General features: G+C 34.6%; 1 protein-coding gene across 2 annotated transcripts in view; it reads right to left on the bottom strand.

Annotated features, from left to right (window-relative positions):
* LOC149803077 (FMRFamide receptor-like) overlaps window positions 1-16,810 on the bottom strand; it is a 318,116-nt gene that overhangs the window by 264,185 nt on the left and 37,121 nt on the right. For both annotated transcript variants that reach the window (XR_016420133.1, XM_089952652.1), the window contains exon 2: window positions 10,982-11,038. The gene's annotated coding sequence lies outside the window, so the exon portion shown is untranslated. The remainder of the gene's footprint in view (window positions 1-10,981; window positions 11,039-16,810) is intronic.

Genomic DNA, 16,810 nt, shown 5'->3' with positions numbered 1-16,810 from the left:
GCAATCAAGTTGTGCTGACGTGCCTGCAATTTCAGTTCGCGCATTCACTCGATTCTGTGATGAAATTTGTTTTATCGGTAAAACAGAACTAAATGAATTTTTAAAAAAATGTAACTTCATTTCTTAGAGAAAGTGAACCATTCAAATGTTACGTTAAATTTTATTTTGTTTAAGTAAATTATTACATTGTTGTTTTGTTCTATATCTCTGCTCAGATCTCTTTTATTCCATACATTAATTTCACAATTTTAGTTTTTTGTTTACTCGATCCGGATAACAACACTGTGGTCTATCATCTCCTTGTTAAGGTTAAAGAAAGCACCATCAGGATTGTGAAGATCTCAGATAATCCCACCTCTGACACATACAAACATATAAACGTGCATACATTCATAAACAGGTGCTTCCACACAGAGATATATTCGGATATGTACATGTCAGGTCCAAATAGTCTGTAGATTGTTTAGACACTAGGATCTCAATCTTGAGGGCAAGAAAATCTCTATACAGAAAGAAACCAAGCAGGACGAGAGGTAGAAAGACAGACAAACATACATACATACATACATACATACATACATACATGCATGCTGCAGGCAGGCCGACAGAGACAGAGAGAGAGAGACAAATCGAAAGACTGAAAAACAAACGGACAGACATACAAACATACAGATAGATAGATAGATTGTGGTTCTCTATGTTAATTAGCAAACTGATCGCACGATAGATAGGGGTTCTCTTGTGTTAATTTGCAAATTGATCGCATGAAGTTTTGGCTATGATATTGTTTTAATACAGTTTTAAAACAGCTTGAATAAATCAAGAATGGGAAAACATGTTTATTTGAAATGACGCTGCTTTCAATATGGTCATATCTCGCTGCCAGGAATAATAAAGTATGGGAGAAAGATCTCCGTGTGACGGTTGACAGAATGGTATTTTCATTCTGGAGCACTAGACATCTATCAGTGTACCCCCGAACAACTGCAATTATTTTAACTACAATAATCATGATGGACCTTATATCATTTTAGAAATGCCAACATCTCTGGAGATAGCATTAGTATTGACGGAACAATAGTTTGTCTGGTTGTTGGAAAACACGTTATTGCCTGTCAGTTTCCACTCAAGCTTTGATGAGACTGGTGATTATGTTGTTTTGTTGCATATAGCAAAGTGATTCGATTTCAGTTCAGTATCTCAGTTTTGACTAAGTACCAGTCTAATTCCATGTCAAAGTACTAAAGTAACATATCAAGACAATGGAGTGTAAAGATTGCAAAAACTGAATTGGGATGAACAAAGTACAAAATGGTTATTGTACGGAAACTACAAACAAGAGTTATATATCTATATATATCTATATCTATATATATATATATATATATATATATATATATATATATATATATATATATATATATATATATATATATATATATATATATATATATATATATATATATATATATATATATATATATATATATATATATATATATATATATATATATATATATATATAGTCAGCCTGAACTATTTATATGACTGAATGATCAGTAACATAGAATTAGAAAAACATGGTTGATATATTAACACAGAAGGGTCCTAGTCATGTCGAAGGAACTATTTTTGATATGCAGCATGAAGGAATACTAATACTACTGACTGAAACATAGTAAATGTAGCCTATTATAACCAACAATATCAATGATTGACCACCTAAAATTTTGTCCCGGATAACATTTATTGTATAGTTATAATCACAAGAGAAAAGATGAAAAGTGAAAAGGCGCTAACAAAATTAGGACTGTGAATGAATGTATGTATGTATGTATGTATGTATGTATGCATTAGCGTTTAATAGCACTTCAGCACAATAATGGCTATGTGGTGACAGTTAAAAGTAAAGTTCCAAAGCCAAATCCAAGATGTGCACAAAAACGATTGGATGATCATCCCTTCCAACTAAATCTAAACACGAAGATGGAAATGGGTATCGAACGTTCTTTCAAAATGAGATAGTATGCATGTGCATTTGCGTTTATTAGCACACCAGTCCAATAATGGCCATATGGTATCAATTTAAAGTAAAGTTCCACGCATTCAAAAAAACATGAATTTGCACAAAATATTTAGAAGTTAAACCCTTCTTAACAAATGTATTCCCAGAGAGGGAAATAGGTTTAGAATTAGCTTGGCTTTTGTGAAATTCTTGGTTTTCACATTTGTTAAACTTTATGTTTAATTATTACCATATAGCCATTATTGTGCTGATGTGCTGATGTGCCCTAAACGCCAATAGATACATAAAATCTTATTCGTAATGTTGTGAGCGTCTTATTTTTGCGTTTTGGACTATAACTATGAAATATATGCTATCCGGGATAAGATTTCGTGGATAGTCATGCATCGACAAAACGGCCTTATCATGTTACGTTTCCTTTTTTCCAGGCAGTAACATAGGTGATATGTGGGCAAAATAAATGCGAAAGAGCAAACTGAAATACCTGATTTGCCAAAATGTAATAGCTCAAATATGCAATTGTTAGATATATTATGAGTATGTTCTTTGACTTTGATTTCACCATGCAAATATATATTTTGTTTACGTTTATGCTTTTGTAATTGTTATTCGTTTGTGTCGTCTACCTTAACATTTTTATCCATAAACCTCGAAGCAATAGACCAGTTTCTCAGAAGGGATGGCATTTCGTTCTGGAGAATACAACAGCTGTCACTACACGCCCCAAGAACTGCACAATTTATTTCCATTGTAGACAGGACAGTATCTTTTGAGATCATATTCATATGGAAATGGCAATCATGTTTGTGTGATTATAGGAATACGCACTGTGTTGCATGTCATTTTCTTGTTATACATTGATAACAATGATGGGCATGTTGTCTTGTACCGAAGAACATGTGATTACATTTGAGCATAATATATCAGTTGAGCAAGTACAAATCGACCTTCATTCAAATTACTAAGCCAATCGATCATCATCTCATACTATTCAGACTGAAAAACTTGACGTTGGGATGAGTAAGATGCGAAAAGTTCGTTCAAGAAACAATAAAAGTGAGTCTTGAAAGAATATTTTAATTTGTCTCTCAAAAACACAAAAATCAATAATAATACATTTAGTTTCAGATATTTTGTCCTTCCTGGTTCAAAATACTTAAGAAATGGTCAACGAAACTCCAAGCTGTATCAATCTCCGTTAGATCCAGAAAGACATAGATGTACAAAAAATTCGAAACGCATATTTGTCTCTGCAATCCGTTTGGAGCGAATCTGGTACAATCCTTTCGGGGACAGGGACAGGGCACAGAAACGTGCTTAGGTGACACGGGATAGTTTCGTAAATTGGCTCCTGTCATAATTCTTAACTTAAGGCGAAAAAGTGAATTTTTAAGATATTATTGTTTAATAATTAAAGATATGGATATATTGTCAAATACGTGTTTCGGGTTTGTGTTGTTCTTAAAATTGATGGGAGGTATGTACACCTGTCAAAGTTATTTCATCAGTATGCAGGCAGTGAAATACCAATAGTCGGTTAGGAAGAAGAGCTAGCGACCCATAGCAGTAGCCATGTTGACTCAAGGCAAGTAGAATATCTCAAAAACGGCTTGGATGACAACTATTTTGAATTGCATCCAGCTGTTAACTGTTAAATGCTTTTCAGAATTATCACCTAGGAAAAGGGTTTGTGCGAGCATCACTTGGTATCAAAATCGAGCTTCGCACGTCAAAAATGCCAGTATAAATTTGGGGTTGGGTGCATAACGTCTTTTATTATGAACTGCAGTTGGCTTCTCTGGGTAAGTGAATACTGTCCTTATGCTTTATTTTAATATAGCTATCCGAAGATAGAGACCTTTTCGACCTCACTTTTGTATTTTAATTTTTATGAGTTTTTATATTAAGCAGGTGGATGCGGCATTAAATTTATGCATAAAAGCTGTTCCTTGCACTCTTAGATGAGTAGAGTTGTCGGCACGGTATTTTTTTTTAAAAAATACTATGTGTGCAATGTAGCAAACGATGAAGAGCAGTCGAAAAATAAAGTATATAATGATAATATATAAGAACAAACTAGCTCTGGACGGATGTTCAGATTAGACAAAGCAATCGTTTCAGTGGTAAATGGCTATAACCCAATTCGATGACAAGTTAATTATACAAAAACAGGGTAAATATCGGACAGAAATGTGTGAAAGACGTGGGTTATAATCTTTCCACTGGAATAGAGTGAACAGTGCTACAAAGTCGGCCGGGCATTATTAACATTGCAAATAATTTGGTTTAGACTGCGTCTAAGTTCATTTGTGTTTCGCCTTTCTTTTGTACAAAAGCCTTGTGGCAGACGCCAAAAATCTATCTCATGCATCCGACAAGCTGACCTATAGTTACATGTTCAGTTCAAATGTCGATGATTTGCTTCCAAGATTTCACGGTTAATCATCGACTCTGCATTTTTGATCTTTAAATGCCACCTTACGGGCATTCAATACCCACAAGACATGCCATTAAGTCAATAACAGACGCGCGCACATGTGTGTGTGTGTGTGTGTGTGTGTGAGAGAGAGAGAGAGAGAGAGAGAGAGAATAAGTGCGACTCAGAAAGTGCCTTACGCAAAGTGAGAATTCTTAAAATGCTCGCCAATTCTGAAATCGTCTAGTGCGTGTCTTATTTTGCTTCTACGCATTACGAGAATTACTTTGCACTTTTGTGAACAGATTGCTGATTTGTATTTGATCAGTTTCTTTTCTAAAATCGAAAGGTTTCATATTGAAAGAATTATATAGACATATTATGTACAATATATATGAACTGATAACGAAATGTATATCTTTCCTTCCCCGTTTCATGGGATCAGTGAAAGACAGTGGAGTATAATACCAATGAGGGTTTTCCAGAAAAATCTAGCCATCCTGCAAAAATGTCATTTAAACGAGTACGTCGTTCTTGTCCTATTTCGTGTAAGTAACGTCGCCTTGTGTCTGAACTGCGATTGTTTATGATTACACATAGGAAGCGTAGCTAAAATAAAACTTATTGAATACAGTAGATTTCACATCACTTTATAACGATACAAATAATTACATTATAATAACCCCATAATTACATTATAATAATCCCATAATTACATTATAATAACCTTATATAATGGCTTCATTCGCTAAACAGATCTTACAATAAAATAAATGTGCTCAAAATATTATAGACTTTGAAACTTTCTTGTAACTGCATTCATGTTTTTATTAATTTCTTTTTTATAATACATGTTTGATATGACCGAATGATATGGATCCCGTCTTTCGTTTTCGGTTTAAAATATAAATTTCTATTTACAGAATTCACATATAAAACAGTTAATTTTCTATTTACAATATTCAAATTGTAAAAAGTGATCAGATTCTCGGTGCAAGAGCGATTCAGAGTGCAGCGTGAGGACTCCTGAGTCGCGCACAAATATTCTGGAATTCTCAACACTGTGTGTGTGTGTGTGTGTGTGTACGGTGTGTGTGCACGGTGTATACGTATTTGCATATTTACAAAATTTTGGACGATATATATTTATACTGCCAGATACAACGATTGTTTCCTTAGACGTCACATCCTCACTAACGGATAAACCTCACAATGAAGGAATGCAGGCGCGTAAATAAGGATGTGAAACAAAACCTGCACAAGAACCGTCCGCTCATTTCCTGATAAAGCGTTTGGAACTAATCTTAAAGCCTTTGTATTCAATAAGGCAAGCTACCTCCAAGATAATTGAAACTGTAATATTGTTTTATAGACAGACTAGAGGATCAGCATTTAGCATCAAAACACCACATCAATGGGTATGTTCCATCAGCGACATATAAATAATATTGCAACATGGAAGAGAGAATCTGGATCACTTTACATCAAAAGCAAAACGACTTCCATCCTTCAATATCAGTCAAGGCGCAAGACTCTACCTCTCACAACGTATTTCTGTATTCTACAACCAGTCTTGAAGAAAACAAGCGCCACATATCTACTTAAAGCCAACTGATAAAACCAGTATCTTCTCCCATGAACATCTATCATCTACAACAATGCATTCGGAACACCCCCTGTAACCAGAAACCGAGGAAACGCATATGTGATCTGACGATAATACATTCCAAACAATGTCTGATGTGTTGCTGGAACATTTGATGAACCGAGGTTGTAACAATGTCCTGACGGCGAGAGCAACACAGAGGACTAAACGAAAGCCGCAGTGACCTCTTAACATTTACGCAGATGAAAAGGCTAATTGGATACTATTTATCCTGCTCTTCCTTCCGAACAATCCAAAAGTAAGTCATATCATCCAGAAACACTGGCTCGTCGTGGAATCGTGTTACACACAACAACTAATACTCCCAAACAAACTAGTAGCGTACGGCAGACTGAAAAACCTCAAACATCCTAGTCAAAGCAAAGTTTACGCCATTTTCAAGTAAAGAGCATAATGGCACATCTGGGTCCTATATTGATAAAAGGTGCAAAACCTTAGGATAAATAACAACACGCTCTCGCAGTCACTAGTGATAAATTTAACATATATGGCCCGAACAGAACGTACAAAACATAGCATGTAATTTATCTCATCATAACAAGAAAGCGAACTTCAGTATGTCCAAGAAATGAAAACTACATAAAATTATCGCACAAATCTGATTAGATGACATGGAAGCTGGACAGAGGTCCAGTTGCAGAACACTTCCCTTCCACAGACCATACTTTCGGTGATTTTATACTAACTACTACTGGAGTTGAGAAACCAGGAAAGAGAAGAATAAATCTTAATAGATGCGTCGCATAAGAACAGTGAAAGAAATTGCCTTTAACTTAGAACTCTGCATGCACCCACACTTAAATAAACTTAGTATCGGTTTAGAGTCTATATTTTTCAAAAAAGCAATTCATTCGTTTAACTATCTATCGTTACAACTGGACCGCTCCATTGGTCTACGTGGTTAGAGCGTCCGTCTCAGATGCGTGAGGTCGCAGATTTGAACCCAGGCAAAGTCATAAAAAATAGTTCTAATAATGACGCTAGCGCTTAGCGTTAAGAGGTTAGTATTAGGACTAGTCGGTCTGGCGTCAGGATAATGTGACTGTGTGGGACATGATGCTACATTTCTGCAGCACGATGCCGCAGTGCTAGACATCACTATAAACTGCCACACTACGTAGCAATATGACTAGAATTGTTAAAGCTATGTTACAACTCCACAAACTACAAACATACATAATTACTACTGCTGTCGTAGTTGTTGTTGATAATATTATCATCATTAGTATCATCGTTTCATCATTTCATCACCATCATCTTTATTATTATTATTATTATTATTGTTATTATTATCGCTGCTGTTGTTTTTTGCCATTTCAGAAACATTAATTATCTGGAATACAATCTACGAGTACATCACTTTATATGAAGAAAATATATGGCGCTGTTGCTACCCACCTTTTGTAGGTCAACTAAATTATGTTGCCATTTTATCATCGAAGTTGAAACAAAAAGGACTCGACATCTAAAATTTTAAAACAACACTTTCATTAGACAAACAGTCGTGTAAAGTTTGTGAACTCAGAAATTTCTCTTGTGTTATTGTTTGTTTTGTTGGTCTGTTTTGCAATTGACTTTGACAAAGGCTCAGTGAGAGTCGAAAGCGCTTAAACCAGATTTAATAAAAACGATTTTGCGCGATTCATTGACATATTGGCATTTTCGATTTTAATTCTTTTATATCTTAACTAATCTCTAACACATGCAATCCCTTGCTGGATCCAGAGCTATTGCAAGAAGAGAGAGAGAGAGAGCATGGTACACCAATTCCCAGAGTCTGGACAAGTGCTTCATGATCCATGTCAATGGACACCGTAAGGGAAATCTAGTATTATGGATCACGAAATATATGTATAATGCAAAATCTATACCTAACGATACATACACATAGTGTGTTTCAAACACATGTACTATAAAATTATTGAACATTTCCTGCTTTTTAATTAAAACAAATTCCTCTGGTGAAATCATGATAGCACTTTTATTGTCCTGTTGTATGATATTTGTGCAAATATTTCAAGTAGTCTAGACGCAAATTGTTAATATAATCATCTGGCAGAATTGGTTGTTGTTGTTTTTGTGGGGTTTAACGCCATTTTTCAGCACACGATAGGCTATGCATGGCGGCCAGTATTGGTGGTGGAGGAAGAACCAGGGAAAACCCAGTGAAGAACCACCGTCCCACGAAAAGCTACTGGCAAGCTTTCTCACATACCCACATTGGCGCAGAATTGGAGCTGGTAGTCTGAGTAACATCAATATAAAGATGTTTTAACTTTGGTCAAACATGATAAACATAGTTGGATTACAGTTCCTATAAATTATAGAATTCAGAAATTAGTTTTTCTTTCTCATTGTAAAGTTGATTGGATGATTGATGCATGGTTGGTTTTGTCCACAAGTTTAACACATTATTGGTTATACGAAGCCTTTCAAACTGAAGCTAAAGAAAAATGGAAGGTAGTTTTGTTTAAAAAAAGAGGACATTAGTAAGGTAGATGCATTATAGTGTATAGCTGACACTGTAAATGAATATTACGTAGGTGAAAATAAAGACGACTCTATTCATGTTTCTCTTTTCTGCGATGATCAGCTATTCTTGGAAATTTCGAAAATAAAAATAAGATCCGAAACTACAGATTATTCTAGCAGGAAAACAAAAGAGAAACGGGATAAATTAAAGAAAATTGAACAGGAAATATTAGAAATTCACAGGGGATTGTCGGATTACATAGATGGTGTGCACTGGAAAATTTAGAAAAAAGAAAGTAGAAATAGAGGAATCTATGACAAAATACATACAAGGAACTATATTAAGATCCAAAGCTCGATGGTCTTCGAGTTGGAAGAAACAAAGCACGAAATATATTTTAAATCTTAAAAAGAAACTATTGTCAATAAGACAATAAAGGAAATAATTTTAGATGATGGGAAGAACATATCAGGCCAAATGGATATCTTAGAAGCCTAAAAACAGTTCTACTTGGAATTATTCAAAAGCAAAACTGATCTGCTTGATGCTAATGATATTCAAGAAACTCAAAATAGATTTTTGAATCCCAATTATTAAACTTAGTCAAGACGAAAAAAGAATCTTTGGAAGGGTCTACCTACAATGAATGGATACAACACGTCTCAAAACGAATGGAAAATGGGAAAAGACCTGGCTCAGATGGATTTACTGTAGATTTCTATAATTTCTTTTGGATGACTCTTGTGAGATTTCTATGCGATCAATAAATTATGTATATACTACAGAAAAACTTTCAGACATTCAGACTCAATGAGTCATTACACGTTTACCAAAACAAGACAAAGACAGAAGATATTTAAAAGATCGGAGACATATATCACTTCTAAATATTGACTATAAGATAGATTCTACGACTGCAATATTACTTCAAAGTTTTGGTACACTTTTACTAAATTTTTTACACCAAGTTGTCCAAATATTGCAAAATCCTTCCATTTATGTTTTAAGCAAATAGTTGAAGCGCTTAAGAACATTAAAAAATATTCTGTTAAGTTAAACAGAAGAGAGGACCAATTTCTAAAACAAATGGGCCTCAGCCATGAGCTTGTAACTTGTGCAATGCGGAAAACAGGAAATATTACTGTAATATTGCGAGGTCTATATCACCTAAACAGTGTTATTTGTGTCGGCCTATATATTTATGTGTCAAATAAGATTGCGTGCAATATGCATGTGTGTGTTTGTGTGTGCGTGTGTGTCTTTTCTATTGTTGTGTTTTATTAATTGTCCCTAGATTAATTGATAACCAGAAAGAGTTTGTTTGAAAGGTGACCATAGGAATGTGTTCCCCGACCCAGTGGTCAACTTATTATTTAAAAAAAGATGCATTATAGAGGTGTTTGATGTTTTACTTAATTTATAATGGGAATGATAGGATATGAAGGGGGAGTATTGGTATTATTTTTATTTATAAGGTATTTAAATTGTATTTGTGTCTTAAATTGTACGTGGAATTTTGTAAATACATTTCTTGCTAAATGGTAAAGAACCTCACACACGATAAATTTACATGTAAAATGTATTTCAGCTCCAGAGGAGAAAAATTCCATTTCCCGCCAAAGTAGACGGAGATGTTACACATTTTCAGCTAGGACAGACCTCGCTTGTAAAAATATTATTTACCAATATTTAACATTACATGTTGACGCAATGTATTTTAAAATAGTGGTCTAATTTTAAATTCTCCTTGTCCTTTTTAACGTTTTATGTTTACTCTTTTTAACTTGGCAGTCGCAGAGACACCTAATATGCCCGACAATACTACCACTGTACATTCTTTTAAAGTAGGGTTTAAACAGGAAATATTCAGCTATTGCTTGACAGAATATTTCGCAGTAAGCGCATACAAAGAACCATCAACGAGAACAGTGTAGAAGAACGTTGGTAACCAATGGAGAGCTTTGCAATCAGACATTGTTATGACAAGCAAAGCGCGATATTCTACTTGAAATTACAAGGTGAACTAGTTTAAAATAAAACACATCGCGCATTTTCATATCAAATGCCGTCTGTGATTCCAAAACTGCTGCCTATGTGCGGCTACCGAATTCTTTGCTATGTTTGATAGTTTTGTTGGGTTTTCTTTTTGCAATTTTATTATAGCGGGTAGACCGCTATGTTTTTCCCCCTGCAGTCTCTGTTGCTGTTATTTTAGGAAGGGTATACTTGATATTTGTAAAAAAAAATAATTGTTTCATTCTATTATATATACGTGACGTAAACGTAGTTACTCACCTAATGATATATCTGAGGATACAAATCAAGGCATGAATGAATGTTCATAAATACTAATAGGCACTTTCTAAATTTCGTTACCACTGTAATAATATGCATACTTACCTTTGGCAAAGAAGGTCAATAGAAGCCTATTATTTTCCGCTTCTTCACAATGGCGATCTGTAAAAGAGAACAGCTCCACCTCAACAATAAACCTTTCTTCTCATTCTCAAACCCAAATGCGAATTGCACAACGTTTCACAAATAAATGTCATTTGATACAGTAGTTCAGTATTCGATACTATAATCGCCTTTAAAAGAGTAAGGATTGCGCAGAAACATTGTCTCGACACTTAACATGTTGCAAATATTCAAAATTACTGTCAACATAACAGTTTGTGTTGGTGTATTGATCAAAACAAGCATACGGGTGTATCAGAATGAACCACAAGGTTAACAGCGAGTATCGCAACTTTTCCGCGATTATTCACGTTTTTCTTTTTCTTTTATTTTACGACGGGACCGTCGTGAAAGTAACGCTAAAATATCAAGTTAGAAAACAATGACTTATTCAGTTTGTGTTAGAAACAAAATCTGTTCACATTTATTTCCACGTTGTCCATTAGAAAAAGCGACTTAATTTCATCCTTTCTGCGTTCTTACATTTGCCTAATAAGCAAATCATTTACATGGCTTTTCGTATTTTCGCTCTAATACGTTTGTGGTGTTCGACTAGATTGAATTCATAGATCGCGTGATAACACAATCCTGTGATCCATTTTTAAAATATGATGTATCGACCAAAACAATATATTGGATTAAAATTGGTCAGCAGTATCACTGATGTATATATTGACTCTTAATGTCCTTAATACCCAATAGTCTGCTACAAAACTCATGATAGAATTTCGAAATATAACGCCTAATACCAATATGCAATGTACCGTATGGAATTAAGCTGGTAATGTAATGGGAAGTGGAGTCAACGGGTACAAGTTCTGAAGACTATCTAGGGATATCTTGATTGTTGAAGATGTTTAGTACCTTTTTTTATCTCTTTCTCTTGTAAAGATACAAAACAAGACTTGTAAAACAGTCAGGTTGTAAAGGTTACAATATACGAGGTATATAAGAAAAAGAACATGGATATAGGATGTGATGATATCATATAATGCTTAGAAGGGATTACAAGATTTGGAAAACACAATCTAAACAGATGGCTGACCGACACACGTCTGGTATGGAATCGATAGAGCACTACAATCCACGCAACTGTAGATGATGTTTCATAAACCGAACTTTATTACGAAGTGGCTCTTTGCAAGATAAAAATAAAAGCACACACTTGAGAAAAGAAGAAACGGAAATTATACGTTTGCTTTATTCATGCAAAAGGAGCGACATAAAAAAGAGCGACTGACATTAACTAGAAACTTAGCGTTCAATTACTGGCGATCTGCCAAGGTAAAACCTCTCATCAAAACAATTCCTTGCGTGACTCTTTTGCATTATACAGCTACCTTATATACAGTTCTCTCAAAATAATGACAACAGACATTCATCCTTAAGACTTATATGGAGTCTGCCGAAAACATTCAATAGCTGGCACCTGACCTAATTTGGTAAACTAATATAAGCCTGTAATAATATATGTCTTCCGAATAGTTGGTCGTGAGGCGTCGTGCAATAGAAGGTTGGTGTTGCTGTTGTAGGGTTTAACACCATCTTCAGCACAAGATAGGCTATACACAACGGCCAGAATAAATGGTGGAGGAAGAACCCTGGGGAAAACCCCTAAAAGAACCACCGACCCACGAGAAGCTACAGGCAAACTTTCTCACATACCCACATAGACGAATCCGAGACTCGAACCCACGCAGACAGAGGTAGTGATCCGTAACGGTGTGCGCTTATGACCACTCTGCCAGTCAGGGCCCCCGCAGTAGAAGGGAGCATACATAGCGTGAAACCAGAATTTGCGCGTGCATCATTTAAATTTATTTTTTACGGCCATTTATCTCTTTCAGAACAGACGGTATTAATTCAGTTCCCATAGTAACCTATGTAAACACAATGGTATTAGATTTTATTTAAAAACTGGTATTTACAGCTGACTCGCTAGTCGCTCAGCATTAAGAGGTTAGTGTTGTTGTTGTTGTTGTAGGGCTTAACGCCATTTTTCAGCACAAGATAGGCTATACATGGCGGCCAGTATTAATGGTGGAGGAAGAACTCGGAAAACCCCCGGAAAGAACCACCGACCCACGAGAAGCTACTGGCAGGCTTTCTCACATACCCATATTGGCCGAATCTGAGACTCGAACCCACGCAGACAGAGGTGAGATGGCAGTGATCTGTAACGGTGAGCGCTTTAGACCACTCGGCCACTCGGGGCCCCTAAGAGGTTAGTGTTAGCACTGATCGGCCTGGTGTAATGATAATGTGATTGGGTGGGATATCATAATACATGTCTGCGGCATGATATCCCAGTGCTAGACATCACTATAAACTGCCACATTGTAGACAACATATCGATATGACTGAAAAATTGTTAAAGATACGTTACAAATTAAAATTTCTCTCCCTCCCACCCTCCTTCTCTCTCTCTCTCTCTCTGTTTGTATCTCTCTCTCTCTCTCTCTCTCTCTCTCTCTCTCTCTCTCTCTCTGCCCATCAATAGCTCTATTAACAGTCTTATAGTTTTAGAGCAGCACTGTGGCAACTGGCAGATGTACAAGTCTAAATGCGACTAGAAACCACAGAATCGTACTCATCCGAAGACACTACAAATCGCATTACAATGCCATGTTCAGCCAATGAAAAAAGGAAAATAAATCGTAACTTAGTATATTTTGTTAGAACATTTTGCTTAAACAGCATGCTATGTTTTGTTTTGATATGCTGGATATCTTTACAATGTAAGATAGAAGTAAATACGCATATTCACAACAACAAACGCATGTACCCGTACACCACCATATGCACTAGTCTGGCTATTTTTATTTTAATATTTATTGCATCAGAACCAATCTTGCAACTTTTATCAAAATCTTGCTAAAATATTATGTATTTATGTCGAAAGCAAAAATATCCCCCAGTTTCACGGAAATATATCTTCAAGTTACAATTCTTATGTTACGAGTTTAGGCTCTAATAAACAGTAACAAAGAAAGAGTGAAAACATCAAGCTTAGAAAAATTTAACAAGTAATGTATTTCCCTGGAAAAAAACAATGTAAAAAATGAAAACAAAAATAACTTACTGTTTTAAGAATCAAATCCAAAAATAATCCAAGATTAATCCACGATTATTTTTTTTTTTTGAAATCCTAGTAATGAAATGTTTTAATGAATTCAGGTTCGAGTCCCGACGAAAATTCCTAAATGGAAGGCGATGACGTATACTGTAGCTAGTATTGTGCTATTGTGTCTACAGTTCTTTGTTGTTTCGCAATATTCCAGTGTTTGAATTTCCGAATACAATTTCAAGAAATGTCTTTGTCCATGAATTATGTATGAGCACTCAGATATTTACAGGAAAAGAATTAATCTTGTAGAATCCAAATGCAAACTCTTTCCTGTGTAAAGGCCCAATAAAATAAGAAGATTTTAAAACTTACAAACAATTAAATTAAGTCAAATATAAATTAAATCAATTATATATATATATATATATATATATATATATATATATATATATATATATATATATAACCACACATATATTAAATATATATGGCATTATTTACCATTCATGGAGGCGGTGTACTCCCTCACAATATTCAGTCAGTGATCATTCATGGGTGACCCTATTTCGAATCCGAATTTTATGGAATTATTTGGGTAGAAATTTTCACACACAAATATATATATATATATATATATATATATATATATATATATATATATATATATATATATATATATATATATAATTACTCTGTGTACTATCCATCCAATGAAACACACATATATAATAATACTTGTATTAATATGGCCTAATGTTAAATTCTCCTTGTTACTCTGTGTACTGTCTATCAACTGAAACACACAGATATAATAATACTTGTATCAATATGGCCGAATGTTGAATCATCCGTGTTACTCTGTATACTGTCTATCAACTGAAACACGCAGATATACTAATACTTGTATCATTATGGCTTAATGTTAAAACCTACTTGTTGCTCTTTTACTACCAACTGAAACACACATATGTAATAATGCTTCTGTCAATATGGTCTAATGTTACATTCTCCTTGTTACTATGTGCACTATCTATCAACTGAAATACACAGATATAATAATACTTGTATTAATATAGCCTAATGTTAAATTCTCCTTGTTACTACGTATACTATCAAATGAAACACACAGATATAATAATACTTGTATTTCTACCCTGTAATAAACTACACAAACCTGTCAGTTCGGCGTTTGACGAAGCACCGCTTTTAATATTCGAATGTAGTTTTCCTGGGTCCATTACTCCCAGTAGTTTCTGACCCATTAAATACCCACGTTTGTCTTAACGTGCTAACGTAATTACGAGATGCCTCACGAACTAAAGAAGAACACTCTCCTTGACCTAATAATTATCTAAGGTCTAATAGGCGTAATTAGGCAGGTATTTTACCTATCGAACTGACAATAAGTGACTATGAAGCACGATTTTTTGTTTTAGTACCCCTCAGAAGAAAACCTTTTAGGTCGGCAGTTTGTATATTTGCACCGTGCACCGTGTATTTAGGCTAGATGACTTCCAATGAGCTCAGCACGAGCTGTATATTGCAAATAATTGGTAGAGTAACTAGATTACATTTTAGTAATGAATTGCTAATAGATAACAAATTCTTTTATACAAAAAAGAGGCCGCTACAGCAAACAATTTCATTTGTGCTAGTTTCTAAAACTTCATTAAAAGTATTCAAGTTCAAAACATTTCAAAGTTTGATTGAAACAACTTCTATAAATGCGCAGGAAAACACATGCACAAATTTGTTTTAGCTTTTTGTTTAGACCATACTGGTCATTGATGCTAGAACTGAGTAACCCACATCAGCATGTTTCAGGGATCAATTCAAAATTTGACTGTTACGGGCCCACAACTTTATAACATGAAGTTTGAGTGATCAATTCGAAATCTGATTTTTAATGTTTGGGCTTAATCAGTTTGTGGTGAAATTTTGGAGATTAAATAATATTGTGTTCTATTAACAGTTGATTAACTGTCATATCTATTTGTAATTACAAAAATGAAATCTACATACCTCTGTCAATTTGAATTAATTGCACTGTGTTTGTGTGAGATCACATGACCAGAATTCATGTCGTAATGATGAAAATTGGTATTAAATTTTCAATTAAACTTTTAAAAGATAAGTATAGACTTAATTTTAAAGAAAATTTATTCGGTTACTACATTCAGTATTGAAAAACAATTGGGAAAAAAATCATCTAGTATAACAAGAATATTCAATTGGGGTAAGTCTTAATGGAATAAATTTGTAAGGAATTCCTTACAAAATAGAAAAATGGCCAAAGAGCCATAATTGTCTCGTTTATTCAGCTATAACGCGATATGCATGTCCTGAGACTGATCTTGATATCTGCTCTCGGTCAGAGCTATGATTTTATACATATTTAACAATCGATCGGTGGTTTCAAATAAACCAGTACGTTAAAAAAAGTGGACATTACCTAGAAAAATTAAGAGATAATATTTACAATCATGTTTGCTTCTTTTGTACAGGCTAAGATAGCGCGGGTGCCTTAGTGCGAGAAAATTTATTTCGTGGTCAGCGTGACACGTACCCTTACGATCGATGTATTGGCTACTCTTGCAATAAATTGTCGACATCGAGGATGGAATCTGATCTGTTTGGGATATGAATTGAATTTTAATAATGACCCGCTTGTTTAACAGTTAAGAACAGACAGGGGTACAAGGTTA

This window comes from Sinohyriopsis cumingii, chromosome 3 (genome assembly GCF_028554795.1).
Source record: "Sinohyriopsis cumingii isolate HCF-2022 chromosome 3, ASM2855479v2, whole genome shotgun sequence".
NCBI lineage: Eukaryota > Metazoa > Mollusca > Bivalvia > Unionida > Unionidae > Sinohyriopsis > Sinohyriopsis cumingii.
Note: the sequence above shows the minus strand (reverse complement) of the source record. Positions and strands in the feature narration are given on the sequence as shown.